At 40.7% G+C, this 27,590-nt stretch overlaps 1 long non-coding RNA gene across 1 annotated transcript; it reads right to left on the reverse strand.

Annotated features, from left to right (window-relative positions):
* Positions 1-4,224: 4,224 nt before the first annotated feature.
* On the reverse strand, positions 4,225-20,334 carry LOC140690103 (uncharacterized). Its single transcript, XR_012065281.1, has 4 exons — positions 20,223-20,334; positions 15,336-15,520; positions 6,289-6,439; positions 4,225-5,941 (listed from the first exon to the last, which is right to left on the reverse strand). It is a non-coding gene; the product is annotated as an uncharacterized lncRNA (long non-coding RNA).
* Positions 20,335-27,590: the final 7,256 nt, after the last annotated feature.

A 27,590-nucleotide genomic window follows, 5' to 3' on the forward strand; every position in this document is an offset into this window, starting at 1 on the left:
TAAATATTAATGGAAGATGAAAAATGCATGTGGGCAGGAGCCTAGTGCCAAAGAAAAGGAGAGAGAAAACTCGAGAAGACTTTGACTTCCATTTCAATCTGGATAACTAATAAGGAGTCGGAGGAGCATGAGGAAAACCTCAAAACGGAAGGAACAGGAATGGGAGGGGGCAGGAAACTGACCGTGGTTTTTAATTAACCCACACCAGCTTGTTATCACATCAAGCCTTGAAAGGAGGGTCATGATGACGTATTCCCTTCACGGATGCTGAGAACAGAGGGATAAAACGTGTAAATCCCAGGGCAACACAGGAGCAAAATTCTGCAGGAGTAAGAAGTTCCACTTTGGAAAAAAAAAAACATGATTAAAAAGGAGGGAAAAGAAAATGCATAACATTCTGAAACATAAAGAAGATCTGAGAGGCAAACCCCGGAGAAGGAAAGAGAACGTGCAATCGGTTGGCTTTTCTTTTTGTTTGGCTTTTTAAATTGGTATTAAAAGTCATACTTCATGAGAATTTTGGTTGGGAAAAGACAAGAAATGTCGACTGCCATTTCAAGCAGAAGAGAGATCTGCTAGGGGTGGTATTTCCTGCAACCAGATCGTGGCATCGTTTGTTGAAGTTCTGGAACTCAAGGTGTCTGGAGCAATGTGCTGATATTTAAGGCAATGTGAAGCAGGTGCTTGAATTATGCATTGTCTGCACGTTGGGGAATCCTGGCTAATTCCGTTCTCAATATTCTTGTCTTGTATATGCTTGTCTGTTTGTTTTTAATAAGACTTTTTGACGTAGGAAGAGTCATCAGACATTTAACATGGAGGGTGAAAAAGGAAGGTAGGAGAGAGAACAAGCAGATGGTTTTTAACGAAATAAAACTATATCAATGAATTCTTTATTTTGGTAAAACAATTATTTGGATGATACTAAGAACAATAATAATAATATTATCTATTGTTTTAATTCATAATGTGTTATCAGTCCTTGGTATACCCAGCCACAGCTGCCACTGCGTTCTTTACGTTATCATGATGTATTTAACATAAGCTGATTTTAATATAATTAATCACTTGATTAAATGACGACAATGATTCCCTTTGTAAATAGTACCTGCAATGAACATTTTAAAGCCTGGAAGTAAAACTGCTGTGTCACAGAGAGCAGAGTTGTTGCCTATGTGAGAAAACAGAAGATGCAATATAGTTTCTTCAATGTTGAAAATAACTTACCAAAGCGGTTTTACAAACAGGAAACAGTATATTTCCATCGACTGCTGGTTACAAGACTGGGGTCGCCTCCCACCCCATGACCTTGTCGAGTTTCTCCTGGGGAGACGTGGCCCCTGAATGCCACCCGGCTGTGGGCAGCCCTGTCCTGGCTCCGCACCTCCCAGGGTCACCCATCCTGAGTTTTGTTTGTTTATTTCATATTCTACTTGCAGATGGATTCCTTCTTCCTTCTATAGGGGGAGTTTTGTTATGTTTTGAATGTGACATTCTGTAAATATTATCAATGGTAGAGAAAACTTTGGATGTGGTCAAATATATGCAAAACTTCCCAAGTCCACCAACTTTTCCCAGGGACACATGTGGGTGTGATCACCCCTGGGCTGTTGAGTGAGGATTCACCGGGCATGACACTCCTTTTGCTGATCTTACTGAGTCCTCACACTTGCCTGAATTGTCCCTACCACTTGGATATTCTTTCTGTTATAACTCTGTTTATTCTCCAAGCACAAAAATCTTGTCTAAACAACCCTAACACATTCCTAAGCATTTCATTTCGAGATGGGTAACAGGAAGGTCAGCTTCCCAGAAACACCAGGTCCAGCTTTTAGACATATCTGAGGTTTATTCCTTAAAGCAGTATGCACACTTTTTTGATTTATTTAGTTATGAGAGTTTTTAGAGGATAGCTATTCACCATGTGACCAAATAAATCTAAGCATATTCAATAAAATTTAACACTCCATCTTATATAGCTGACATTACAAAAAAGGAAGGAGAATCCACAGACTCCAAAAATAGTGAGACTGACAATCTTAGCGATAAGTGGGTCCTGATGCTGTAACAGTCATGACGGCATTTGCTTGTCTGTATAACCAAGCAGCATGTATTTCTAATGCCTGTGAAGTGAGGAAGACATGGTGAGGAGATGAAACTGAGAGAGTGACTTAAAACTAGACCTGCGTTTACCTTTAGCATAAAGGTACTTTAGGGGAAAAAAACACCACTTCATCTTCCAATAAGATAAGAGAATGAATAAGGCTTGGAATGAGGAATGGCACAGTCTAGACTTTGCCTGGAAAAAAAAATGTCCTCTAAACATTCATAACCACAACACTACCTCCACTTGGATCTGAGGTTCAAATTTACAGTATTTGCAAGGTCCAGAAAACGCTAAATTGAGAACTCGATGTGAAAATTTATCTCAACTTGTAAGCGAAGCAAGAAATACAAAAACTCCCTTCCCAAGAGTTCAGATAATGGAATGATCAGACATAAAGTCTAAAATAATTATGTTTAAAACATTAAAGGAGAGAAAATTAAGTTAGGTTCAAAACTTGAGAAAGGAACACAGTGTTCAAAATTAAACATATTTGAAAAGGAACTGAAGAAAACTTCTATGAACAAAAAATATTTTATCAAATTTAAACACTTAATGGGTGAGTTAAACAACACATTAGACACAGATGAAAAGAAACTTGGCTATAACAACAGGTAGATTTCCATGGAGGCACAACGGTCAAAGAAAATTAAAGAAAAAAGCATTTAAAAGAAGAACAAGTTAGGGGATTTGCCCTACCAGATAGTGAAATTTATTTAATAAAATAATAGTCTATAGCAATTGGAATAGCATAATGTTGGTGCAGGGCTAAACAGATAGTGTAGTGGGGAAAAGATAATACCCAGAAACAGGCTCACCATATAGGCAAACCTGCTATATGACAGGGTAAATCACTTGGATAATGATGCAGATTCTGGAACAACTGGTTATATACACATAGCAAAAAAATGGAGTCAATCCCTACCTCACACCATACACAGAAATCAATTTCAATTTCCCTTCCGCCCCCTCCCCACTGCTCCCTCCACCTTTCCCTGTTAAGGAAGCAGATTTTTAAAAGAATTTGGTTTCTCTTTATATTTTATTTATATCATTTTAGTATTTTAAACAAATATATATTTAATATAAGTAAACGTATAGCTACTTATATATGTGATGTGTATTAAATACGGGTGATGGATTTTCCTCCAAGATCTATTTTCTAATCTTCTGATCATCTGGATGATTGTGGCAAGACCCCTGCCACCCTCTGGGCTCTCAGGGTGACCATCCCTCTTAGGTTATCTCAGTGACTTCCCTTATTTTAGGTGGAAATTACATCTAAATACAACTTTTTATTTTTCACTTTAAAAATGGCAGTTCTCTGTAGCCCACCCTAGGCAGCTACAGATTCTACAGAGAAATCTGACAGGGAAAACATGTAGAATCAGACATCTCTACAGCCTCAGTCTAAGGAAGCAGGAAAGCTTAGTCTGGAGGGTTGAAAGCTGGGGAGAGACTAGATATGCTTTCTAGCTGTTGACTGTAACTAATAAGGATAAAATGAATAATTCCTGAATAGAGAAAGAACAGAGGACAAAATAGGAAATAGGTTTTCTCAAAACATTGTCACCAGTGTTTTCCATGTTGTTTCCCAGTCCTGGCTCTGACATTGGTCAAACCATAGAATCTCAAGAGGTCTGTTTCCTTACATATAAAATAAAGTCAGTCAAAGGCATTAAATTAAGATATTTCACTTACAATTCTATAAGTGTAATTGACTCTACAATGAAAATATGTACATTTCACAAAAATGTAAAGGGCTTTAAGTATTGACAAAATGTAGTAGTGATGAATAATCCTTTATAGTCCAATTGCTTCAAGACTTCCAAACATGAACATTCTAAGGTAAGTAAAATCTCCCTACATCAAAAGGCATTTACTTTTTATAAAAACCCAATAGTAAAATAAAAATAATAATCATATAAATCATTGAACAGTGACATAAGATTTAGGTATCATTCTAACGTCCTTGCTTTCCACAGAAACACATAATCACACACTCATTTATACACACACATGCACACTCATCCACTGTGTAGATTTCCTGCCCAATTTTCTTAAAGTAAAAGTAGACTGACTACTGCTTGCCTCATGTTCTTCCTGTAGAAACTCAGACATGGAGAGTCAGGTGATTTTGCTTAAATTTATTTAGCACAAGAGTGTGGAGACAAGAAACAAATCAAAATTCCCTGGCTCCCATTTCAATGCTCAAGAGTGAACTTTAATGTCTCTACCCATCATTCTTGGATGAAACATATCTGAAACATATCACATAAATATAAGTAGGAGGTCAACTTTGATTGCACACAATAATTTTACTCTATTTCTTAAGAAAAAAAAAAATCAGGAGGGAGAAGGAGCCCTGAGAAGATGTCACTGGCGGATGTTGCCACGCCGTGTCTCTAACACATTTTTGTGAAGGCTGACCTGACAGAGTGTCACTGGTTGACAGCGAATGCCTCTTGCTGTGTAGGACTGAAGGGAAAAGATAACCAGGAGACTGAACACTATGTCAATGGCAAGAAAACCTGTATCTCTTTCACCTCCAAAGCCTGAAAGCCCTTTGAATACTTGAGCCAGGATCTCCTAAGAGGAATCTATTTTCCATGTAATGGTGTGAATTTCCCACATTGAAGCTAAATATTCATGACTTCATGAAGGAGCTAAGCTTCTGTAGGAAAAAAAAAAAAGATAGATTCTCAGTCGATTTAATACATTTTGGACAAGCTAGTATTTGACATACTCTATATGTTCTGAATAGTATTATAATTTCAAATAAATCTCTACTGACATCATTTCAGCAGTGTCAGATCCTTTAAAACCACTGTGAGTTAACATTATAAAAGCTTTTTGATGAGTCAGGCGGGTGATGCTAGTGGACAACTGGGCAGAAGGCAGGATACAGCCACACTCAATGTAGCGATACCTCTGGAACACAGACAAATGTTTCTCCAGCAGGATGTTCAACGCTGTCCCCACATAAAAACCCCTCCGTGCATTATATCTGCCGTGTTATTTCCCTTTGAGAGATACCCATCCATTCTTGCACATATGCCTTCAGAGAAAGTCTAAAACCAAGGGGTTAAATGATTGTTAAAGTTCCTATCAGAGAAAGAAGGGAGGAAAATGCCACTGGATTGCGCCAACAAATTAGAAATGTTGATTACGACTGCTCGAGGCCAGCAATATTTGTGATGTTTCAGGCCCAGGGATGCCAGGCCAACTGTGGAAAAGACAAAATTAATTAATGTTTTCTGAGATTAATTAGAAAATCAAATGGAAGTATAATGAAAACCAGCATGGTTTAGCTCACTGGATTTACAACTGTGTGCCCCTCAATTTTAGAGTTGTTCAAAAGTTCTGTGTATTATCTGAATAAAAATGTAGTGAGATTAGCCTTAATTTTTTTTTTTTGACTCTAGCACCTAATTCCAAACAGAACTACTCAGAACATCATAGCATTACAAAGCACAGAGCTACCTGACAGCCCTGATCTGAGTTCACGTTCTCCCAAGAACCTTTAGGTGTTATCAGTTAAAATGCTTCAACATTTTGGCGGAATTTTGGAAGGTCGTCACAGATTATTTTGTTGACTTCTCTACTGGTTGGTCCTCCTGGGTTCCATGAGCCTTCTTCCAGCCAAAACATATTTGGCCAATGACATCTTCCATCCACCAGAGGAGGCGTGAGATAAAACAGAACAACAAACACCAGTGAGAGTCAGAGCATGGTGGCCTCAAGTTACATGACGTGTGTTTCCACCTTCTTTGACTCTGAATCTTGTTTTCTGTAAAATGGCTGTATTTCCAATGTTTTCCACAAGTCCTCACTGAGCTGTCAGATAATCAAAGGAAATAAGAGTTAGCCAATTATCAACTGACATAATCCCACCAACGGGGACCTTATTATAGCGTATGTTGGCCAGCAGGTAAGGGTATTCAGTTTGAGATTTGCAGATACACACTACTGTATATGAAATAGATAAACAACAAGGCCCTACTGTACAGCACAGGGAACTATATTCAATATCTTGTAATAACCTATAATGAAAAAGAATATAAAAAAGAATATACGTATGCATATGTACAACTGAAACATGATGCTGTGCACCAGAAATTAACACAACGTTGTAAACTGACTAGACTTCGATAAAAAAAGAAAGTTATTGTTTAAGGGCGTACGATTTTGAGTAAATGCAGTTGTCCTCATTAGACTTCCGAGGTATCTTTCTCACGAGCACTGCTGAGGGTCTTGTTCAAACCACCGCTGCCCACTTTCCAAATCCAGCTTCTCTGAGATGTTTTTTTGCTGGTCTTTCTGTTGCTTGGATCTCTTGGGGACATAAGAGAGAGTGTGTAAGGGGATAAACCAGAGACAGGACAGCCACCAAACTCACCTGCTTGACATCAGCAAGGCAATCACCAGACACAGTAAGACGCAACGGATAATCGACTATGGAATGCCTTATGTTTCAGAACCCTGTGGTTAGCAACAGAGCAGGAAATTTCACCCACATTTACACCTCCTTTTCCTTGTTCTATATATATATTTTTAAGGGAGAATAGTCTAGCAGTAGTTTTGCTCCATTTCAAAGCACATCTGGTACCATGGTCACCTTGAAAACTCATCTTAAGTTTTGAGATGATCAGTATTATGTAATTTAAATAAAAATTCATCCTGTCCCATCTTTGATGTCATTTGTAAAGTTTGTTGTTTTGTCTTTCTTCAGTTACCAAGATTGAATTAAACCAGACTTCTTTATTTAAAGACTGAGATAATAAAGAAGACTAAAATTTATCTCCTTTTAAATAGAATAAAGTGAGTTTTCATGATATATTAGTAACATCTTTAGTATTTACATTGGTGTTTCCCAAAGAGTTCTCAGGGGAACCTCATTTGATAAGATGTTCCTTGAATAATTTTTTTTATGATGAAATAAATGATGGAAATGTTACCTTCTCTTGGATTCACTTAGCACATGAAAGAAAGTAACCCCTGAGAATTCTTACAAGATGGAAACTGGTCTGGAATTGTGTAAACATACTTATCCATATGTACATTTTTAATTTAATATTTATTTGGACCTTTAGATACTGATTCCAAGTTCATGTTCCCCAAAGCAGGTACTGGGCTAATGGTGTAACTTTCCTATCAGAGTCCCACAGGTAGTATTGGGCGATATTTTGGTTCAGTAAGACAACTTTACCCGGCACTAATAAACAGGGAAATTTGTAATGCCAAATATGTGTGTAGAAATATGGAAATACCCGACCCGCCACATCATAAACCACATCAAACTGAGATACCCTGAACGTTCAATAGCCAGAATGAATCTAATTTCTAGTAGAGTTGTTTTAGTAATTTGTCTGCTTTAGTCCCCATAATTGGCCCCTGGGCTAATGCACTGCTGGTCTCATTACACTTAGAAGCACGGGGTTCACTTTGCTGAGGCTGACGGACGTTGGAGGTAGACCTCATCTGGGGACCCCCTTATTCCCACAGCCCCGCCCTCCACCCTCTTCATTAGCTCCCCAGATGATTCCAATGGGCACCATGTTTGAGAAGCACCCCACTATTGAAATCGGGAAGATTTTGTTCTTTTATTCTGTAGCTCTCATGCCATGTTGCACCTCTGCACCAAAACCTAATACACAAAAACAAAACAGTGGGCAAGACGCTGAACCACATTACAGAGAGGAAACTCTCCCATGCACTCCAGAGGTCACGGGTTTCGCTCAAGTTGTTGACATAACCATAACGTGGTTACCCCTGTAAAACTGCCCCATCGTCTCATTGATTAAGGACACAATTTAATGTCTGCATGACTTGTTCTGGTTTCTTTCAACAGCTCCCAGAATGACCAGGCACGCCCCTCGTCTGTGCTCCATGTGAAGTCCAGTTCAGAGAAATAATCACCACAGTGGGACGAGGAAACCAGGCTTCGGGTCAGAGAAGAGACGGATTCAAGGGCAGATGGGGAGAAAGCAACCCAAGGAGGGCAGGCTGGACTAGCGCAATGGCACGGCGAGAGAAAGAGGCGGGGCTCAGCCTCTCTGGTGCCAGAAGGGCTGCAGGGGGTGGGCCTTCACGTCCAGTTTCACTCAGCCCCGCACGACCGACGCAGGTAAACGTGGAATACTGGGAGAATCGGAGTCATCTGCTGTCACTCTCACATAAACCCAGTTTAGTTAAACCTTCATCTGAAACAACTGGTGACGTCCTTCCATCCCCACTGCCTGAGGAGGAGAGAGAACGCTTTCTGAGCTGCATTTCTCTTTCTAAGACGCAGGCGCCCAACTTCTTAAAGTAACTGAAGCCCTTCCAAGCAGTTCATTCTGGTTTGGGGGAAATGGATTTGCCCAGTTAGTGGGGGAGGGTACAGCTTAGGGGTAGAGTAGGCGTCTAGCAAGCAAGCCCGGGGTCCCGGGTTCAATCCCCAGTACCTCCGTATAAATTAATAATTAAAATCTAATTACATACCCCCTCAATGTGTACAGTACTACCTGTCAGTTATATCTCAATAAAACTAGAAAAAAAATCTTTTTTAAAAAGCATCCCAGTTAGCATCAAAAACGTCTTCAGTAGGTTTGCTGAGAAATTGCTGCTTTGATAAAATAAGACCCACAAGCGCGTTCACACAAAAATTCAAAAATTCTTTCAACCACTCCTTCTTATTTTAAAATAGGGTATAGCGACAGCCAGTATAAAAAGGGGTTTTGTACGGCTTTCAAATTATAACGTGTTCTCAAAAGGACAGGTCAGTTATACCCATCGGAGAGGTAATCTTTTTTTTTTTTTTCCCCTTTCCCTCCTCCCTCCCTGCTCCCGGCTCCTCCTAGCTTGACTTTCCTTTCCTTTTATTATTGTTCAGGTAGCCCTGTGGATAAAGACCTCAGGGAAAAAAAAAAAATTCCAGTGTCCAGGACACTGTGATGGGATTTTTCGCTGTGTAATTATACTGACTCTCAATAACACTGAAGCCATCCCTTATTGCCGGTGGCACGGAGGCCCTCTTTTTCACAGGGAGATGGATTACTTCTGCGGGCCCTGATGGTCTTCAAATTATCCGGGCGCTGAGAAGAGAGTGGAGTGCATTTTACTTTAACTCATTTTATTTCTGAATGTGTTCCCCCGCAGCTGGGAGGTGGTGCCTGCCCCGGCAGTCAAGTCAATTTTTATCCGTGGGACCTGATTATGTTTGGATCCAGCCGCTCATTTTGAGCAAGACACAGTTAATGAGGAGAGAAATGAAAAGTGTATCGAATCCCAGTGTGTTTGTGGTAATTTGTGACACATTTACTCCCCTCAGTTCTTTGTTTATTCCTCCCCCTCCACGCAGGTTCTGGAGAAAAAGGAACAGATAAGCGAATTCGCTGGTAGACAGTCGAGGCCGAGGTGGGTAATGAATCTCTCTCTATCTCTGTCTTCATTGTTGGCAGTAATTGGGGCAGCGTTCACCTCTCCAGTAAGATGCCAGGAAAGCGCATCTTAACGAAACATCTTTTTTCCCATTATTTCACAACATATTTTCCATTGACATGGCTCGTTTCCATTTTCACTACGTCTCTCTCTTTTCTTTTTTTTTTTTTTTTTTGGTACGTTCTTTGCCACTTTTCGAAATAATAGTCCATTAAACGGTTCACAGTGTGTGTTCTGTGGAAATGTTCAAAAGTGATTGGATGATACTAATTAAGGAGTGAGTTTGTTTCCACTTACTGCAGATCAATGGTGGGTTACATTAAAGCTGTGTTTTGTGATGAGTTTAACACCAAAGAACAGCTGTGCTAAATACATATTTCAAGACATACAGGTAGGTCAACTAAACATTCCTTGCTTTGAAAAGTTTATGTGTTGTCAGTATAAATTCTACCTGCGGGACTGTGGGGAGGCACAAAGGCTAATTATTTAATACAATCATTATTAATTTTAATAGAAACTGCTAAAGGTACAGTTGGACTACGTTTGGTTACCGCTAGCTTTTACTTTCATCTGGGTCCTTCTGTGTATTGGTTTTACCGTGATGTTTTTCCAGTTGGAATTTTAACAAAATGTCCAGTTGAATCAGCTCTTCTCTTTTCTTTCCTGTTTTAATAATACTTTTGAATTGAGGAGGAGAGATATCAATGCATTTGATTTACTTGTTCCCAAGGAATATGGTTATCCGCTGTATCAGCTGGAGGGAACACAGTTCAGTTCTGTGAGTGACAATCTACATCCTTTAAAGAGTAAACTCTGAGGGACACAAATACTTGGATTAATAGAATTATAGAGCGAAGGAAAGGATGAGAAAAACCTACTTCTGTCACATAAGTTCAGCCTGCTGTAGCTTCATTTCAGACTAGATTTACACACATTTCTTTTTTTAGTAAATGCTATTTTTATACAAGTATATACTTTGTGCCACTTTTTTTGACATTTGGATGTATACAATAGACACTTTATAGTGACGTTTGCTCCAACTACGGCGTCACTTGCCTACAGCAACGTCTACTGCCATCACGGGGTTCTCACAGATGCAGTTTTGCTATAATATTGATTTTTCTCAAGCATAATTTCTACTTACGTTTGAGCATTAAAGTCTGGACTTTTTAACTGAATGGGATTGGTTTAAAGGCTTGCATGGGAGGAGAACACTCAGATGACTCTCCTGATTCTGACACCAAAAAATGGGGTGTGAGAAGATGGCGGTGTTCCAGGTCTCTGGTGGGTCCCTGGGACGTGCCCCGCCAAATGAGAGTCCTTGACTTCACACAGGGAAGAATTCAGGAGCAAGCCATAGTAGAGTGGAGGTAGGTTTATTGAGAAAGATACAAACTCCATAGACAGAGTGCAGACCATCTCAGAAGACAAGAGAAAGGCCATGAGGTGTGGGGTTGTTAGTATTTATGGGCTCAGTAAATTCCTGAGCTAACAAGTGGAAGGGTTATTCCAACTATTTTGGGGAAGGGGCTGGGAGTCCCAAGATCTGGGCCATCACCCACTATTTGATCTTTCATGGTCAGCCTTGAAACTGTCATGGCACCTGTGGGAGCACCGCTTAGCACCCTACTGTATTACAATGAGTGTATAATGAAGCTCAAGGTCTACTGGAAGTCAAATTTCCCTCCATCTTGGGCCTCAACGTTGATTGGGAGTTGAGTCTTCTGCCATCTTGGTGCTAACTTCTGTGTCATTCTTTTAATGGTTGTGCCCTGCCCCCTGCCCGCTGCCCTCCTGTCTCAATTCCACTTACTGGATGACTCAGGGCCAGTGGCCCTGCACTTCTGTCTCGTCTCCAATAGAACCCACCTTAATGGAAATGAGCATTTTGTGGGAGCCCCGGTGTGCGGTTGGCTTCAAAGGGATCACATCTTTGGTGGTAGACGAAAGTCAGGTTGAAAAGTTAGGGAGTCAGGCAAATTTCTCTCAACAGGACAGAAATCTCAGGAAGGCTATGGTTGCTTTTTGAGCTCAGCTTTTCAGAGGAGACCACAGCATTCATATTGGTTGTAAATGACAGGGAACAGTCTTTGACTTCTAATTTTTTGTGTGTTCTAGGGCAATAAGGTGAGATAGAAATGAAATTCCCTAGTGTAATGTGAATGACGTGAATGTGCAGATACATGTATTTATGTATTTTTTCCCACATCAATTATGAGATTTTCCTTTACCATCCAGATATGAGAACTCGCATCTCAGCTACCTTGTTCATAAGATCAGGGTAGGACTCTCCTCATACCAGACTCCTCATGAAGGCTGAAAGGACCAAAAAATAGCACATGGGGAGGCCCTTTATAAAATATACATCATTGTTAAGTTTACGTTGTCCGTTGGTCATGGTACGGCTACGGTGGGAGTTGGCACTAAGATAGTTGAATTGATTTCAACTGCCTCTTTCACAAATACATACCAAGCGCTTTCTCCTATAAGGCAGGCAGCATTTTTGGCTCTTTGGATACAGCAAACAGATGCAGAAAGCAAACTAAACATCATGCCCTCAGGGAATTTATGTTTTAACACGTTTCTGCTCTTAAGGTCATCTTGTCCGTTCAAGAGGCAGAAAAGGGTCTTGTTTTGGTGTGTGTGTGTGTATATCTTTGTGTGTTGCTACTTAAAAAGTGAAGAAGCACAGGAAAATGTCAGGTGTTTTTCAACACTGAGATCTGAGTGAGTGGTAGTAAGTGAGATGATATGATCTCCTGTCAGAAACTCTGAAGCCCAGGAGTAACTTCTCTGGAATCTGTGTTCTCATAGGGTGTCATCATAAATTCTATATCCCTCCTCCTTTTCTGACCTCCCCGCTGAAAGCCTACATGGGACGGGTGGCTCTCTTATGGGCCGGAATGGGAGACCAGAGCATCTCTTCCCTGCAGCTCGAGGTCCTGAATCTGGAGACCAGCACCAGATTGTGCACCAGAAAGGGCCCTGAGTCCCTTAGGCAGGGGTTAAGGGCTGAGATGGGAGTGTGAGAACCTTAGGATCCAAGAACCTGAGAGTGGGGACAGTGAATGGATATAAACAACAAAGACCATAGCCAAGTGTGTAATAGTAAATGGAGGGAGAGTCAAAAGCCAACATTCTGAAACTAACACAGCATTATAAATCAACTATACTTCAATAAATGTTTTTAATTTAAAAAAATCAACATTCACTCAAAGACTAATATCACCATCATAAAACGATACTGTGAGATATAGAAATGAATATGAAGCTTTGTCCAAAAAGTGTTTAACTATCATCACAATTTGATTATGAACATAGAGTCATTGAATTTTAGGCTGGCATCGTAGGACGGGAACAAACATTTCACACACTATCATCTTTTCCATTGCTATTACAATCTCTGTACTTTAAGCTAAATTGAGACTCATTTTCCATTAGGGTTAAGGGAAGAATGAGATATTTTGAGGGTGGCACATACTTCTCTTAGAATGCAATCTTTTATTCATACTGAATACATACCATATATTCTTTATTGTGTCTGAATTAAGGGTGATACCTGATGGATGTCATGCATGATTTTGGCATATTTCTTCTTTGAATGTTTCTTTCTTCTCTTAACTTTTTTTTTTAATTGAAGTATAGTGAGTTACAACATGTCAGTTTCTGGTGCACAGCATAATGTCCCAAATGTCATACATATATATACATATATTCATTTTCATATTCTTTTTCATTAAAGGTTATTACAAGATATTGAATATAGTTCCCTGTGCTATACAGAAGAAATTTGTTTTTTAATCTAATTTTATATATAGTAGTTAAACTTTGCAAATCTCAAACTGCAAAATTTATCCCTTCCCACCCCCTTTCCCCTGGTAAGCAGAAAACTGTTTACTATGTCTGTGAGTCTGTTTCTGATTTTTATATGAGTTCATCAGTGTTTTCTTTTTACTTTTTTCTTTCTTTTTTTTTTTTTTAGATTCCACATATGAGTGATATCCTACAGACTTACCATATGATCCAGCAATCCCACTCCTGGGCATATATCTGGAGGGAACACTAATTCAAAAAATACTTGCACCCTAGTGTTCATAGCAGCACTATATACAATAGCCAAGACATGGAAGCAAACTAAATATCCACTGACAGAAAGCTGGATAAAGAAGCTGTGCTATATTTATACAATGGAATACTACTCAGCCATAAAAAAGAATAAAATAATGCTATTTGCATCAACATGGATGGACCTGGAGATCATGATTCTTCTCTTAACTTTCAAGTGACAAATGGCTCTTTTGTTTTTAGTTCATTTACACAAATTTTAAGAAATTCCCACAAATTGAAAGACTCATTGACCAATGGAATAAACAATGAAAAATGAGAGTTACAATGACTTATTATCATTCATTCCAGTTGTTCTCCATAAAGTCCCAGCGAACACTGAACCATCGCTCCGAGCAGAAATACAGGGTAGGATGCTGTGATCCTCTGGTCACAACATTTTCAACCTTGTTTCTGTTTAAAGACATTTTATTTAATGCATCATGTTGAGTCATTAACATTAAACTCATAGCCAACAGCACCATAACTACTGCCGGAAGGAAGCTTATGTAATACTTTTGTTTGTTTTTTGTTTTTTTTTCCATAAGGCACTTTGCAGTCTCATGCTTCTGAAACCAGAAAGCACTTCAGTGCTGTGTTTAGGAGCTTTTTTAAACAGTGAAATCACCAGTAACAATCACAAAAATGCAAAAAATGAGGCACTAAGTACACCATGAAAAGGAGCCTCATTTACTGTATGAGAGCAGAAAAAGGCAGCTGGGAAGATGGGTGCAAGATGGCTCAGATTTTTCACTGTTCTATACGGGTTTGCTTATGACCGGGAAAGTGCAGGCTTCAAGTACTGATTTCAGAGTTACAAATAAATTTTAGCAAGCAGGCAAACTTGAAAACATGAAATCCATAAGGAATATGGTTTTAAACAATATCTTATTTGCTGTTATAACTCCTAAAAGCGAAAAGTTGCTACAAAAAGAGAAATATAAAACAGGCATAAATATCGTTTACATTTTTTATTAGCATGTGTTGCTCCAAAAATATATTGTTATTCCTGAATTTAACTAACTCATTTTCTTCCAGTTTTAACTGTTAATCTATTTCTTTATTTAGCTGTGTGAGAATTCCTAATAATAGGTTCTTACATAAAATAAACAACTTTAACTGTTGTCATAAATTACTGCAGAATTCTCTCTTGCAATGATAACTCAACCTTTATACTTCAGCAGAATTTTACCTTCTAAAATGCATACAGAGAATGTTCTGATTTTTTTTTTCTGATTTTTCAAGAGAATCTAAGTGGCACGCCTTGTTCATACGTCAGGTGCTATGCTAAGTGGATCTGATAATCTCTATTAAGTGCACAACCACAGGGTTACTGATGGTATAAAATTCAAGGGAGTTTAAAATGATGGCTGTTTAAAGACAGTGGGAAAGTTCAAAGCCAAACTACAGGGGTTAACCCAGTACCAGGAAAAGCCAAACTTTAGCGCATTCTGGTCCAAACTCTGAGCTTCCCTGTTTCGACCCATTCTTCTGTCCTTAAAATCACTGCTGCCCCAGCTCCGCCCTACCCTCCTGCATAAAGAGATGCGTAATTGTATTCTGTCACCAGCCAAGGTCTTACAATTTAACATTCATTCTTGCATGAGGACTCCTTTGTAAATTAAACAGCCCCTCATCAACTCAGAATCGTTTGGATGGTTCCTTGCCTGAAGGCTGGAGAGAGGGCAAACTTTTGAATACCTACCACGGGAGCTGGCTGGATTTGTTCCACTTCTTTCTTCTGAGAGGCAGTAAAACATGGAGGTTAGTCTCCCGCGCTCTGGAGTCTGAATGCCTGAAGTTGTATCTTGGCTCTGCCACTGACTAGCTGTGCCCTCCTGGGCGAGTGACTTCGTCCTTGGTGCCCCGTAGCTGTCCCTGCTTCGCCTGCTGTGAAGAAAGTCTGAGTCAATGTATGGAAAGAGCGTCTGGCATGGAGTAAGCACTCAGACCCAGCCATCATTTTTATCTCGTCGCCAGTGTCTTCGTGGTTTCTTCTGTCACTTCCATAATGATCAGCATGGCTCCTAGACTTCCACATCGACTCGGTTGAGACTGGTGTTACAGTTAACTTTCCACTCTCAAATTAGGGTCGGTTGTGTGACGAAGGTAATAAGATTGTCCTTCTTGTGAATGAGCTACATTTACAATAAAGAAAGGTCCTCCCACTGGCAATAAAGAAGGTGCCATTTGGCAGGAGGGTATTTCACAAGGGTGGCCTCCGGTGGCTGGAAAGGTCCCCAGGGCACAGACAATAGGAAATCAGGAACCTCAGTTCCCCAACTGCAAGGAACTCAGTTTTCTGAATAACCTGGAGGAGTCATCCTGATGTCACACTTGTGTGACCCTGAGCAGAGAACCCAGCTCGTCTCTGATTGAATTTCTATCTACAGAAACTGCAGGATGATAAGAAGTGTTACATTAAGCCACTAAGTTTATGGAACTTTTTATTATGCAACGTAGAAAACGTTTCCAACAATTATGTTCTTGTCTTGCTGCAGAAAGGATTCAGACATGGAGAAGTGAGGATTTATTAAGGGATGGGTTGTACACTCTCAAGGGGAGAGCGGGCAGGCTCCTGTGGGCAGCTGCCCTGGGTTCCTTTGGCAAGTTGGTTACACAGAGTGTAGAAATGAATGGGCAGAATGTTCATTGGGGAGGGAGGGGTTGGGGGTCATATTCCCTGATCTCCATCCCAGCTCCACCTTTCCTGGGGCAGGAGGAATTTTTGTCCTTATTTAGTCTGGATGGGAAATGTCACAGCACTAGTTCATTATGGGTACTTCTTATCTGCAAGGCTAATTTTATGGAAATGAGGACATAATGAGCAAAAGGTTACATTCGGACACTGGAGAGTCCTGCATTTTCCCACCCTTTTTTGCCTGCCTCTAGGCCACATGTCACCCCCAAAATGTGTGATCTCTTACCAGTCCCAAGTTTCCTGCTTTCCCCTGTCTGCCCAAGGACCCCCGTTGTTCACAAGGTACGTGGTGCTGGTAACAATATACATCCTTTTTCTCATCAGGAGACTTAAACTTGAGGTTTTATGGCCTATTTCTCAGTCCCAAAAACCACATTACTGTGTCCTTCAAGAGAAAGGAAAATATACATTTATCCTGATGGTCATTCCAGCTGCCCAAATTAGATACGATTCCTGGGCAAGAGCTACCAGATGTATTCTGGTATCTCAAGGCAAAAAGGAGAATTTAACATAATGACTGAAGAATCACCATCACCAAATCCATCTTATACACAGTATGATCAGTACACCACTGATTTCAAAGACAATGTTCTGTTGGCAATATGATTTTTCTCCCTTCCCTTTGCATCCATCCAAAGGCGAAAGGCATGACTCTCTATTGTCTGCAAATGCTCTCTGCACTTCCTTGTCAAAACAATCTGCTACAATTTGAATAAGGGATAGTTTTGAAATGCTTCCCAACTCAACATTTCCAGGGGTAATATTTTCTTTTGAGTTGACAGAGGAAGCCTTCATCTGACAAATGAATGTACTCAGGAGATTACACCAATGGCTAATCCAATTAAAAATCTTTGATACATTCGGTTATCTCTGCTGTGAATTTGATGAGCTGTAGATTGTGGAGGCTGGAAGTTGTATTTACTTTTCACTTAAATCTTTATTAATCATTTTTGTATCTAACTTCAGGGAAATGATAACTTCTAATTATTTTTCCTCATCTTTAGAATGAAGAAGCTAACAATAAAAGATGAATCGTACCCCAAATCTGTCTTTTTGTTTTTATACTAGTTTTTTCTTGGTTCTTACCTTAAGCTTAAACAAACTTATTTTACTAAGTCAGTGGATAGAAACAAAAAATAAACAGAATGGGGCCAACCAAGTGTTCTGTTCCGTGTGGAAGCCTGTGAGTGTGTTTGTGTGTGTGGTGTGTTGTTTGATTTGATCAGAAATACACCTCGCAATAAAGCATCAATTCATTATGTTGATCTGATTTCCAATTAGTTATTTTGGCATTCTCCAGACAGAGCTGCCAAGTCTGTGGTCTGTATGATGTGGTTTTAGATTTTCAGAAACATTACAAAAAAAATAACCAATGATTATTCTGGAATACAAAAACACTATTTAAAATCCTTTTAAAATGAAGTCATTAACAGAGGATGGGGGCATGATGGTGGTGAAGACCCTGTTCTCTTCGTCCTTTAGACAGTGGGGCCTTGCTTTCTTGCTGCTACGTGATTCTTTGTGTGAAAGAAAGGGAAGGACAAGGCAGTATTTTATTTTATTTCTTTTTATCTTATCCTCATGTATTTCATTTCCTATTTGGCGTGGGGAAGGCCAGTCCTCAGATTAGTGACCTCACTTGCTTTCTTGAGAGAGTTATATTTCTGACCTACAAAGATGTTTCAACTGTCTCCCAAATCTTTCCAATAAATACCAAAAAAGGAGCATGAATGCAGGGTGAGGAGGTCAGAAGCCTGAACAATATCCAAGCATCTCCTGAAGGCATCTGGGCAGCTCTGCATCTTCCCTGAGAATTTCCAAACTGGACTATTGTATCTGGTTCTCTAGCAAATTCAGTCTCAGGTAAGGAAAAGGGGTTTCTCAACTTCCACCTCAAACCCTGTTCTTACGTTTTCAATTCTACCTTCCAAGATGTTACAACCTGAAAAAACCACCTCCCAGCGAGAGGATCTTTCTTTCTTAAGTGCCTCCTCCATGGAGAGCGCACGGCTCTGATAAGAATCCTTTCCTCCCGCTCACGTGGCCATCAGACCCTTGGCCCTTCTCTCCTTTACATCCCTAAAGCGTTGCCTGTGTGTTCCTCATAACTCCCTTTCCTGTGGGATTATGTGTAATTAAGTTTTCAATCAATCTGACTAATTAAACGGAAGCACTGTCTGTGGGCCAGATCAGGAGACTAGAAAGCTGGGTGTCTGAGTATTATCACTAATTCACTCAGTGAACACAGCAGGTTATTTAACTTCTAATTTTTCAATGTCGAGAGTAGAGGCAAAGAACTCAAGGTCAGATCCACAGGTCCCAGTTTTTCTAAGAACCCCAAATTCATATCTCTAGCTACTGGGTTTTGTAGATGTCTCTGCTCAAAAGGTGGCAGATACAGGAAGGAGAACTCATTACCAAAGACTCTGACTTTCCTTTACTTCTCCACTAGGCACGGATTAGGTTTTGTGCTAGGAAAATAGCCTTTGCTACAGCAATGTTTCTAGTTTTGGAATAAACACAAAATAATAGAACGTCATTTCTGGAAGGTACCTGAGAGACACTGTAGCCCAACGTCCTTCCTTTCCATAAGGAAACTGAGGCCCATGAGGGAACTGGATGTGCTGGTCCCAGGAGGAGCTGGACCTCTGTGCTTCCTTCCCTGGGCCCCACCGCTGTTCACCACGGATGCACTTCAGGGATGCCTGCTGACGGCAGCCATGGCTCTCACGCCACTGAGCACAATGCTGCTTTGCCAAAGTGAGGAAATATTTGAACAAATGTGACTCCAATTAATGGCAGGAGAGTTGGCCACCTTTAGCATCCATCCAGAGAGACAGGACACTCAAGGGCCAATGCAGCAGACCTGCTCTATTCCCCAGCCTGCAACCAAGCAGGACATACTGGGCCCTCTCAGGGCAGACCCCTCGCCTCCACATCCCCCATCTGCCTCTTGTCTATAGAAAACTTTGGCCTCATAGGCCTTCCCCACATTCCAAAGAATAAATTTAATCAGAGAAGTAAGAAAGTGCAGAAAGGAAAACAGTCAAGCAAGACAAAATAATAATAGTTTAGCCATTAAACAAAGTAGAGGACCCTTAGTTCCCCCCCAAGAGCTGTAGATAATATTCTGAGCCGTTTCTTTGAGCCATTTTGCAGACACTGAAACCCCCGCCAGGTGGGAGAAGTTAACTGTGTGCTGCCCACAAGCACGGAGCCCGCAGACCAGCTGGAACCAGGAGGTTGATGGTGTTGACGCCCGATGACCTCACCACCGACCAGAAAGAAGTGTCCACGAGCTGATCATGAACCCCACCACCCCCGGCCCCGCCCTGTCTTTAAAAACCTTTCTCTGAAAGCCTTCGGGGACTCTGGGTCTTCTACCTGGATCCCTCGCTTGGTGCCGCACAATAAAAACTGCACTTTGCTTCTCAGAAACCCTGGGTCGGTAGATTGACTTCACCGCGCATGGGTGAGTGGACCCAAGTTCGGTTCGGTTACACTATGTCTGCCCGGTTCCCACAGGGCCCAGCCTTCTGTCACCCTGGGGAGGAAATAAGAGCAGTGGGAGGAACCCTCATGGGACTCATGATAATCCCAAAAAAGATGAGCAGGATCTAAGTGACAGAGAAGAAGCAATGTGATTGCCTTCTGGTTATCAGGTGTCTGTCTAAGGGCCTCAGGGCTGAGATGAGAAAGCTCACTCTTGGTTCCAGCGTCTTCCCTCCACTGGGACTTTCCTCAAGAGCCCGCACCGCATCCCCAGCTGGCAATTAGGCACCCCCCTTCACTTAGCACCCCCCTAAATTCATATTTCCTTCAAAGAGCACATCAGAGCTAGCCTGAGTTCCTTCCTTGGCTGAACACAGCCCACGGAATAGCCTCCCTTACCTTAAATTCTCCAGCATTTATTTAAATGGTCTGCTCTGTGCCACCGCGGGTAATTAACGGGTTGCCTTGGGCAGGTTCCCCAGGCACTTCCTGTTTGCTCCTCACGGCGCCCTGCAACATTACAGGTTCCCCGAGGGGAGAGCCCCTGACTCCTTCGTTAGTGTTTCTAACAGAACCTACCATTTGATAAGCATGCACTGGGTTTACATCCGTTTCCATGGAAACTTGAGAAGGGAGTGAGTTTGTTTTCAGCCCTTCTTTCAATGTTCTCATCAGGGTGGAAGAAAGAAAGAAATGACGTGGGCTTCTGGGGCGTTTAAACCAGTATCCAGGCCTCAGTTCATAAAAAGCATGTATAGTTTCAAAATGAAAAACACATGTTTTAAATGTTCAGTTTTCCTTTAAATTGTGGATTACGTATCCATATTTTAAAATGAAGACGTATATTTAAAAGTTAATCTACAGAGATCAATAACTAATAAAGTTTTTGTAGATGGGTTTATAGTCATCCCAGAATCAATAGTTTTGATCTAGAAATATGATCTGTCTCTACACTAGAGATGAGACCACTTTGCGTTTCCCTGCTGACCTCAATCCTTATTCTGTCATGCTTCCTGCTTGCAAATGTTCCAGGGAACGCTATCTCACAGTGCTCTTAGGGTTAGCGCTGAGATGCTAAATAGTGACAAGTCAAAGATGGCCAGCCTTGTCGGTCCCCGTGTCAAGGACCAGAAGCTAACATTGCATTAAAACTAAGTGATGTTCACGTGCAGGCTGCCACTCTCTCTGCTTGCAATGTATCAGCAGAAACGCAACAGGAAACAACATAACATGGGAGGCAAAAGTTGCCCAGACTTCCAGGATGGCAACGAAACAAAATGAAGTTTGTTTCATTGAAACAATGGATTGTTTAATTAAAAGAAAAATCCTATCTCTCATTCATTAAGATATGCATCATTGAGATTCGTTTTAGAATAAAAATTTAATATCTGCTTTGTCACTTCAATGATATTTTCACACACTGGATTTTTCGGAATAATACAGGCTTCTGGAAGAGGAGGGGGGGCATCTGCATTTATACTTCCCTAGGTACTGAAGATATGCCATTGTCTCAAATAAAATGAACAACTTCAAGAGAAAAGCATCAGAAATTATGATAAATCCAGAGATATAAAGGGAGGTGAGAGGGAGGATGACTCAGAGTACCACTGAAAGCCTTAAGTCTTAAGTCTCTTAAAATTTACATTCATATCCAATGGATGGTGACAGATCAAGGCATTTCTGGAGAACTCTGAAGGCAGTTGGCATCTTGGATACTGCTTTTCTTTATGGGAAACTTTAGAAGTGTAGAATAAAAAAAAATTCTCTATTAAAAATAAAATTGACCATTGGAGGAAACAAACTGATTTCAGAATAAAAAATACACACAGCCACACTTTTCTGAACTCTGCACTGGTTGAAGAGATCTTACCTCTTGGACCTGGTGAAGAGCGGTCAAATTATGTGGAGTGACATCTGTCTCCATTCAATAGACTGATTGCCCAGAGAGAAACCAGACTTTCAACACAACAGTAAGAGACTTGCCAGTTGACAGGAAAGAATGTTCCCTGACCTGACCACTGTTGATGAGGCTCTGGTGTGTTCTCCCAGGAGTGGCTGGTCCAAAGCATGGATTCATTAGTCTGTTTAATCTTCCTGCTTGCTAAGAAAGAGATCTTCCTTGATTTAAAGGCTGTCAGGCTGTCATCTCAAGAGGTTCATCCCTTGTCAGTCCCCACCGTCCACAATCAAAGAAAATGACACTTTGCCCTGTTACAAAGAATTAGCATAAAGAAGAAAGCAGTCTAGAAATAGAACCTGAAGCTTTCAGTTAGGGACATCCGCACTGCTGTCTGTACCTGCTTCCTGTCCCACTGTGATTTTCAGTCATTTAGGCAGATCTTTTCTATCCTCAGCTTAATGACATCAATTTTTAAAAATCTCCGTGGAATTAAAAAAAGTCATGATTTGGTTAGTGTTGAATTGACAATTACAGCTATAAGACAAATTTTAGTTTTATAATCATGGTGTTTATCATTTAGAGTTAAAATTTTGATACGGGAACCCAGACAGGTTGCAAGGGAATTTGAGAAGAAAAGATCTTGTAAGTGGGAGGGACAGAGAAGGGGTAAAGTTCCTTAGAGCTGACTCTCTATTAACCTCAAAACAGACAGTGTTGGATTGGATGGAAATGTACATCGGTGTGAGTTCTGCTTTGAAATTTCCAGCTGTATTTCACCAGTTCTTAACATGTAGTTTATTGAGTCCAAGGTAGAATCGACATGACTAGTAACTGAGTTAATATTATGAAAATATTTTGTGTTTTTATTACCAGATGACAGCGTGTACCTGGCATTGCAACATTGTAAACGTGGGCTGATAACCATACTTACAGACATCCATACTTATATTTGCATGATTGCCTTTAGTTACCACCCAGATCATGTTGATTGATGGTTGAGATTTGTTCTATTTCTCAGTTTCCACGTCCCAGTTGTTGGATTGGCTGGTGTGAGCACCACTGATTATTGGCAATATATTGAGTGGGGACACTGAACAGTGTTAGGATGTTTTTGCAGCCGTGTTGGAGTAAAAATACAAAGTATTAAGGGTACATGCACTTTCGTGATGGAAGGGGGTTTGTTTCACACTATGTTAGCTGGAAGGGGAACACTCCTTTATTCATCTCCTTCCGCCATCTTCTCAATATAGTATTCACGAAGACCCCGTCTTCTGTGGTCCACACCCATTCTCCCTTCTAGCTTCAGGCTTATTTGTGACTCCATTTGCAGCCCGCTTCCACCACATATAAAATCACTTTCTGCTTCCCATCCATGTCTTGGAAATATTCCTAGTAGCAGCATTCAATGTTCTGCATATTCAATGTTCTCTTCTAGGCTATTAAAATGCCCTTCTAACTGGGCTACCCAACTTCACTCCTTCCTCTTTCTCCTTCTTTGTCAGATATGTGTCAGATTGAAGGCCACATCTTTCTCCAATTAAATATCCAAATGTGCAATTCTTATCATGGTTCTTTCCTGTCTACGATGTTCTAGGCTTCCCTTCCCCCCTGGCTCATGCCATCAAATGTACCCTCATCAGCTGGATAATATCACTGTGGTCCTAAATCATGGACACACTTGTCTTCACACCTGGATCTCTCTTCCTGCCCCCATCAGAATGGACCACGTGTCATGGCCCCGTTCCCTCACCTTTGCCCTCCTTCCCAATTCACCTCCACCTGGAAGTGTTCTTTGTCCATACCTGGGTGTCCTAACTATGGACACTTCAAAGCCCAGAACAACCTTCATCCCACTGCTTATCGCACTCCCTCAGACCACTCCCTTCCCTCCTTAGATACAAGGGCTGGTGAAGTCAGGCAGAGCACTTGGGTGGGTGAGGGGAATTCTGGAATGACATCCATCAGGCCTGGTTACCTGGAGAACGGTGAGGCTGCTGACCAATGGATGGAGAGTGGAAGAAAGGGAGAGAAAGGAAGAAGGACTTCCTAGGGAAGAAATGAATTGACAAGTATTTCCTTTTCTCTAAGATTTTTATTTCTAGAAGTGCCATTTTTAATGTCATTGTAAACTGGCCATACTTCAATTAAAAAAAAAAAGGAAAAGAAAAGAAAAAAAAAGATAAGGACAAGAAGGGCTAAGCAAGGAACTTCAATCCTATCTAAAGTCCTGGTAAGAGAGGAGAAAAGAGAAATCCAAACTGCATGCTGCCCTGACCACGGGCCTGACATAGGAGAATGGGGTCCTGAGAATTATGAACCTTTCTCCCTTGAGCATCTAAGGACCTAAGGGATTTTCATCCCTTCTCTTAGACCTGGTTTTAGTTATTTCCTTCAATCAAGTAGAAATGACAGGTAGCAGCTTAAAATGTCGTCCTCCCCATGGACGTCTGTGTTTTTAACAAGGGATTAGCCTTGAAGCTTAAGTGCCTTCAACGATGTTTCAAGCCATCTCAAAAATGGGGCAACACTTTAAAGGCATCTAGGTTTTTCCTAAAATCCTTCCTAAGTGGCCACATGGAGAACTAAGAGCCAGTTAGGATGTGGTACCCCGGCTATACCTGTTTGAAGGAGGTGCTATCTTTCATGCGCCAAAAAGCAGCTTCTTTTCTGAGGATAATTAGCTTAAGAGCTCTTTGCAATAACTTGGCTTCTTTAAATGCCTTGTTAACTTCAATTTCCGGGACTTACAATTCACCTCCTTTGTGCTGCACATTATTTGTACCTACTTCAAAAAAAAAAAAAAGCACGAAAGTTTGCCTTCGTCCAATTGTCACTAATAAGCTATTGAGTTCACACAATTCATTTCAAGATAAGAATATATTAAATATCTTTAATTGACCCTTGTAGTAATAGAAGGGTTTCATGTTTTTAAAAAGGAGTATATGAGAAGTGCCTTTTACAAGTCCTTTTTCTCAATGATATGCTATCATCGAAGGAGGCTGATTTGCTAATTAATCTCAGAAAAGTATGATGCTTAGAGGGTTCATAGTTGTGGCAAATGTAGAGATTTATGCTAAATAATAATAATTAAAAAATAAAACCCTTTACTGATGGTCTCCTGCCAGGCAAGCGATGTCCCAGCTCATGCAGGAACGTGGCAGGAGCCAAAACAGAGATGTCACTGCCCTTGAGAAGCTGAGTGTGTGGGGAGGTTGAGGTCGATTCAGTTGTAGACGTTCTGGGAGGAAGGATGGTAACCTGATTTAGACAAACCGGAAACATCTTGGTCAATACCCCGTATTTTAAAATAAAAACAGGAAAAGTTTGCACAATAAAAATCAACATCAAACTTGAATAAGCATCTAATATGCTTGCTGAGTGAATGGATTTTAAATTTTCACCTATCTTACTATAAAGGAATAAAATAAGTCTTAATATCTCCATCTATAAAGGGTTAGAACAGCACTTGGGTCTAAAATGCGTTATCCAATTCCTGCCAACTGGCTCTTAGGATGCAAAATCAAGTATTTCTCCAATAGTGAAATTTTGTTTCCTCTGTGATAACTGGACAGGAAATTTAAATACATCATGCCTCAAGTCCATCCTCTGATGCTTCCTAGAGTTTTATTAAAGAATTAACCATGATCCAGAATCGCCTCAAAAAAGTACAGCTTTCCTTTTTCTGTAATGCAGTATGATTGATCCAGTTTTGATGAAAAGTGACAGGAAAATGCTGCATGTCATCATTAAGTGATGCGCAGTTACTTTGAAAACATATCTTGAGAAACAATAAAATAATGGCATGTAATATGTGATTGCTGAGATGAAAGAAAACACGTCTTGTGGTGGCATCAGTGATGAAGGAACACCCACCTCCCACTAGGAGACCGGACAGCATCATCTGCCTGTCCTCTCCCCCTGGTGTCCCAGCAGCAAGGACATTCACACTCAGTCACTCAGGGTTCAACACCATTCGTGCTCACTGCCAAGTCCCCACAGAAACCACATTCCCTTCATCTCTCAGGCTTAGAAAATTCACTTAACACCAATGGCTAATTAATTAACTGGATTTTCTTATATTTAATGGAGAACCTTCTAAGCCATTAGTAGGCAGCCTTGCTCAAATCTAGGTCACCGAAGAGTTCTCCAAGTATGCCTGTCCACAGAAAACCTAACCACTTCTTTCCCTGGATTTTTTTATTAGTAATGAATTGTTTGTTTGTTTTCTTAATATTATGTTAAAGCAGAGGAGGAAGGATGCATACTAGAATGATGACATAATTCCTATTAGCATGCAAGTCCTTTTTACCAAGATGCCTTTAATTTACACACAAAATAAACACCCCCTTTAAAATGCACAGCATCATTAATTCTGAGAATAGTATGAAGACCTAATGTTAAGGTTCATGTATAATTTGATTACAGGAGGGTGCCTCATTGTCTATGGCTGAAGGCAGAAAATGAACTTCTGGAGACCATGGTTGTCAATTTTTCCTGTGTTGGAGTTGTCCAATACTACATTTTAGCTAGTCTTTTCTTTGAGGCTGGCTAGCTCCCACTAGCATGCAAGAAAATTGGGATTTATACCAGTGTACACAAATAAAGCGACCTTATTCTGCAAAGCTTCAGATTTGCAAATATTCACATATCAATTTTCATAAATACCTTACTCCAAAATGAGATCATTTTTTGAGTGCGAATCTAAGGCCTCTATTTCCTGAGGACAAGAAATCCCAGGTTCCCCATTGCCTTCAGAAAGGTATTTTCCATCATTTTGCATTACCTGCTCAGATTTATTAAACGATTGTTTTCCAAAATAAAACCCAACGCATTCCGAGGTAAATTCACAGTAGAAAGATTCAATCAAGAGCTAAATCATTTTTAGAGATTTGTCCTCATGGATATGAATGGATTATTCCAGCCCCAGCTCTCTGAAGTCCTTTGGGTTAAACTTTGATGTCAGTACTCAAAGCTGGATTTCCAAAATTTTAATTTCCAATGACACTGCATTTAAAAATGTTTGAAATAATTTGAGGTGGTTTGGGGGTTATTTTCAACTTCTCCCTCTAGAAATGCAGCTGAGAATATTTGCTGCAGTAAAAATGTCCAGACATTCATCTCCCAGTCAAAAGACCCTTTCTAGAATGAAGAGTAGAAAGGAAACCTCACAGAAATAAGGTTCCTGCAACCTTTCTGTCATATTCTTTGGTGAATCAACCAACTGCCTATGGACCATATTGACTTGCATGACTCTCCCAAGAGCAAGCTGTCATTCCAGAAAATCCAGAACCAGATGCTCTCAGGTCACAGAAGCCCAGAGTCTTTTGAGGATGGGTGATGGGGAGGCTGGATCTGTTACCAAGTGGCTATAGATTTGATCTACTCCACTGTCTTCAGTGTAGACCCTGAACCTTAAAGGTTTCTCCATGGATGACTCCAAACTGGCTAAACTTCCAGAACATTCACAAGAAGGGCAGCACCCCCCAAGTGCTGGAGGTGGCTTTTGAGACTGCAGATGGCTGGTCAGTTTTCCTCCCTCTGCAGCTGATGTTGAGTCTCTGGCTCTGAAGGAATCTTGAGTGTTTAGGAGACACCTTGGAACATCTGAAAGCCCTTGAGGTTCCTAAGGAATGACAGTGACAAAGACCAAGTGCCCCATGTTGAGCACGCCATTGCTTTTGTCACTTAACTCTTGAAGCTGGCTCAATAGCCACATTCCATGACTGTAAGAAAAGTGAAGGATTTTGAAGAGTGTCGGCTCAAAGAATGGGGAGCCAGAATCCGCCGTCTGCTAAGGGGTCATCTTCTAGCCCACTACTCCTTCATCAGGAGACTCCAGTTCATCCTTTTTGGGAAAAAAAATAGAA

Source organism: Vicugna pacos, chromosome 28 (assembly GCF_048564905.1).
Source record: "Vicugna pacos chromosome 28, VicPac4, whole genome shotgun sequence".
In the NCBI taxonomy this organism is placed as follows: Eukaryota; Metazoa; Chordata; class Mammalia; order Artiodactyla; family Camelidae; genus Vicugna; species Vicugna pacos.